Here is a 4954-nt window from a genome sequence, read left to right as displayed (position 1 = left end):
TTGTATCTTACCGGCCCAGTGGTTTTTCCTACTTTCTTCAGTTTAAGCTTGAATTTTGCTATAAGAAGCTGATGATCTGAGCCACAGTCAGCTCCAGGTCTTGTTTTTGCTGACTGTATGGAGCTTCTCCATCTTTGGCTGCAGAGAATATAATCAATCTGATTTCGATACTGCCCATCTGGTGATGTCCATGTGTAGAGTCGTCTCTTGTGTTGTTGGAAAAGCGTGTTTGTGATGACCAGCTTGTTCTCTTGACAGAACTCTATTAGCCTTTGCCCTGCTTCGTTTTGATCTCCAAGGCCAAACTTGCCAGTTGTTCCTTTTATCTCTTGATTCCCTACTTTAGCATTCCAATCCCCTATAATGAGAAGAACATCCTTCTTTGGTGTCACTTCTATAAGGTCTTGTAAGTCTTCATAGAATTGGTCTATTTCAGTTTCTTCAGCACCAGTGGTTGGTGCATAAACTTGGATTACTGTGATGTTAAAAGGTCTGCCTTGGATTCGTATCGAGATCATTCTATCATTAGAATATTTAAAGTAGTATCACTTTAAAAATGAAGGCTTCCCTCAAAGAATCCTGGGAAGTATAGTTTGTTCAGGGTGCTGAGACTTGTTAAGAGACCCCTATTCCCCATATAGAGCTACAATTCTTAAGAGTTGCTTGGGGAGAGCAATTGGCTGTTAAACCACTCTGGGAACTGCAGCCCGGGGACGGGGATAGGGGTCTTAACAGCACTCAGCACCCTTCACAAGGCACAGGTGCCAGGCTTCTTTGGGGTTTTAGCTGTATGAAGTGTTATGATATTGCTTTAAATGTAGTGCAGAAGTGGCTTCATTGCTACAAGAGTGCAGATGATGGTCTGAGGGCGACTTGCCTATCCACCACCATTAATAAGCACACATTTCAGCTGCTAGTTGTGAGCCAGTGTTGTGTAGTGGTTGAGAGCGGTGGACTCATAATCTGGTGAACCAGGTTTGCTTCCCTGCTCCTCCACATGCAGCTGCTGGGTGACCTTGGGCTAGTCACACTTCTCTGAAATCTCTCAGAGGGAAAGGAGAATGTTAGCCGCTTTGAGACTCCTTAGGGTAGTGATAAAGCAGGATATCAAATCCAAACTCCTCCTCCTCCTCCTCCTCTTCTTCTTCTTCTTCTTCTGAGACAACGAACATCAGCATCAACCTGTGCTCTCTTTCATTAAAGTCTTTTAAGCAGAAGCCACCTCTGAGGGTTGCTGTAGCAATGAATTTCCAGCATTGGCAAAGGATAGCACTAGAAGACCTTTGCAATCCCTTCCATGGAGCACAATAAGCTGCTGTAAGTTGCGACAATCTGTTTGCCATGACAGTTACACATAGCATTTTCTACAAGAAAGTTTAGGTATCCAAAATTTTCTTTGCATTGCAAAAAATATCACCATCATTGTCATCATCTATACCTTCCTATCACAAATGAAAATTTTAATGGTCATTTGGCATGGAATCTATCCGTTGTCCGAGAATTCATTCTGCATCATCATCCAATTCAAAGTGGGATCATGTTCAAAGTCATGCTTCAGAGAGGGAAGACAGGGCACAGACACTTAGTAGACCATCAGCTGGTCCCAGTAGGGACAATTCCTTGCTTTCTCTACCCCACCTGCTGGCTTCATTCTTCCTTAGCAACTCTGATGTTTACTAACTTGCAATTGTAGGTCTGCCTTGCTTGGCTGGTGAGCTTCAATAAAGGCTGCTGCAAATCTCAAAGGCACTAACATAGACAACTTTAAGGAATAGTTAATTTGGGTGGTACTTATTCAAACAGAATGAAAATGCAGTGATCCATTACATGATTTCAGGGAGAGAAACATTAACAGATTGAAAAAAACAGAACCCATTTCCTCCAAATATAAAACTCTGCACCTGTACTCAAGAGTCAGTCTCTTCTACTGCTGTAGAATTACCTCTTTCCTTCCTTTATTTCCCGCTCTACCGCCTTCTCTCTCTCTCTCTCTCTCCCTCCTTCCCCCCTCTCTTCCCCCCTTCTCTCACTCCCCCCCCCACTTTGGTTTGGGTAGCTGCCACCACCTATGAGAAACCCAGGGCAAACTTCAAAAATCACCAGGTAAGCAACAGTGGGGAAACCAACCTGCTTCCTCCTCACCCAATATTTGAAAACTGATCTCTAAAAATGGAACAGGATAGGAAAAAAGCAGGGGGGAGGGTGTGTGTGTGTGTGTGTAGGGGAAGACCCAGAAATCAAGGAAATCAGAACCATGGCATGTAAAATTGTTACAGCTGTTTCTGTTTTTAATGGGCTGTTTCTTTTGGATTCATTCCTCCAACAACTCCATGTGACTGGGCAGGCATGCAGAATAGCATGGCTCGGTGCAGAGGAGTCCTGGGGCCCGGAGTGGAGAGAGGAAGAGGGTGTGGCGACTAGGAAGGTTTGTGGGAGACACATCAAAGGACAGCCTCTTAATCTGTTGCAGTAACCCAGGAAATTGAGTTCAGATGCATTTAATAAAAGCCTAATAGATTGGGGATTTAGGATTCACGATATCAGGTTCGAGCACCATTCCGTGCAGCTCACCGGTAGCTGACGGGGTCCCTGATGCTTTCCTTCAGTGGGAGGGACCTCCCTCCCCCAATTCCCTACCTCTAAAAAGAAGCCCCAGCTCTTTGATCTACCTTTCCCTCCCTAAAACCCTTCAAAGGGATACAGCTTCCCACACGTGGTTATCCATGCAAATGAAAACATACGCTACACTAATTAAACTATGTCTCTCTCTCTTGGCTCAGAAAAGAGAAGGGAGGCTGTTATTGCTGTTGCTATTTTTTGAACATTTTGTAGTGCTTAGATCCTGTGGCAAAGGGAGGGGGGAGCTGGAATGCCCAGAGGTAACTCACTGGACATTAGACATGTAGAAAAAGAAGGATGAGGTAGGGGAGGACAGATTTTTTAACCTTATGCACATGCAGATAAAATGAAGTTCTTGTTTTTATTAGACAGCAATCAGGGGAAAGGGCACTCAGGGCAGGATAGAGGAATTTCGAGTCTTCTGCGTTCAGCCCTCTCCAAGCTCTTTTTGTCTAACTAGAATGGAAAGGAAATGTGGGGAAGTGGTAACGCAATTTTTCACATCCCTGTTCCTCTTTGAAGTTTTCTATAGTTTTCCTTTTTGTAAGAGAGACCAGTTAACATGGCCAAAATGTTATCCCTCCAAATGCAAGGTGATACAGAAGGCAGGGATGTTGCTTTGATCTTCTAGTGGGGTAATCATTTGATCACACTGTCAGGAGCCCGCTTGAGGAAAAAATGCATTTGTCATATGTTGGGCACATGGACCTGGCAGACTCTGCCACCGAAACAGCGAGGAAAGGAAACCCCTTCCCTTAAATCAGATTGCAATTTGATCATGTTAAATGGCTGTAGGTCACCAAAGAGCATTTGTAAGCTGACATGGCCTGAGGGACAAATTCATATGCTTTCTTGGCTTTGATCGATTGATTAAAAACCTTTATATATCGCCTTACATAAGAAGAAAATTCAAGGTGGTTTGCAAAAATCAAAACAAGAGTACAAAAGTATATAAAAAAAACAGCGGTTAAGTGCACTTCCAGATTACCCTGGGTAGGATCAAGTTTGCCCAGAGTGATCCAGTACTAACAAAAGCAGGGTTAGAAACCTTAATTAAACATGTGGTAGGTAGCAGGAAGACTATCTATTGCCCTCCCAACTACCTGTTTTGTTGTTGTTTAGTCGTTTAGTCATGTCCGACTCTTCGTGACCCCATGCCAGGCACTCCTGTCTTCCACTGCCTCCCGCAGTTTGGTCAGACTCATGTTTGTAGCTTTGAGAACACTGTCCAACCATCTTGTCCTCTGTCCCCTTCTTCTTGTGCCCTCCATCTTTCCCAACATCAGGGTCTTTTCCAGGGAGTCTTCTCTTCTCATGAGGTGGCCAAAGTATTGGAGCCTCAGCTTCACGATCTGTCCTTCCAGTGAGCACTCAGGGCTGATTTCCTTAAGAATGGATGCGTTTGTTCTTCTTGCAGTCCATGGGACTCTCAAGAGTCTCCTCCAGCACCATAATTCAAAAGCATCAATTCTTCGGCGATCAGCCTTCTTTATGGTCCAGCTCTCACTTCCATACATCACTACTGGGAAAACCATAGCTTTTACTATACGAACCTTTGTTGGCAAGGTGATGTCTCTGCTTTGTAAGATACTGTCTAGGTTTGCCATTGCCTTTCTCCCAAGGAGCAGGCGTCTTTTAATTTCGTGACTGCTGTCACCATCTACCTGTTTTATTAGGGTTTAAAACTTTTAATACTATGCAAAGCCTGACATAAGTTCAGGTTCTGGATCTGGATCATCCGGAGCTGGATTGGGGGCGCTCTGAAGTGGTCCCAAAAATGGATTGGGTGTGGGAGAGCTGTGCCCAATCCTACTAGATGCTCTCCAGTGCATGTTCCTCGAATATGTTTTGTTGCTGCATTTCTGTGGGTGAGGGAGGTGTAGAGGAGTTGCACTACGAGCTGGGAGACCAGGGTTCACATCTCTACTCAGCCATGAAGTTCACTTGTCTCTCAACCTAACCTCCCAGAATTGTTGTGAGGATGAAATAGGGAAGGGGAGATCATGAAGTCCATAGTGAGCTCATTGAGAAAAAAAGGTGGATAGAAAGGTCATAAGCAATGTCATAGACTCAGGGCAGATTCTGGTAATTCCACCAAATTGAATGTGAATCATTAGGTCCACAATGAATATAAAGAGAAATCAGAAATCAACCACAAATAATAATAAATACATTCAATTTAAGCATAAATTAAAATATTCTAATTGATAGAGACCACACAGTTCTATAGAGCCCACTTCTATTTCATAACTACAGTATCAGACACATCTACAGAAATGTCCCATGTCACTGATAATCATGAAGCCAAGTCAGATTTGCAGTACTTCTCAGCACA

This window comes from Podarcis raffonei, chromosome 7, assembly GCF_027172205.1.
Source record: "Podarcis raffonei isolate rPodRaf1 chromosome 7, rPodRaf1.pri, whole genome shotgun sequence".
NCBI lineage: Eukaryota > Metazoa > Chordata > Lepidosauria > Squamata > Lacertidae > Podarcis > Podarcis raffonei.
The sequence above is the reverse complement of the archived record's forward strand: the minus strand, read 5'-3'. Positions refer to the sequence as shown.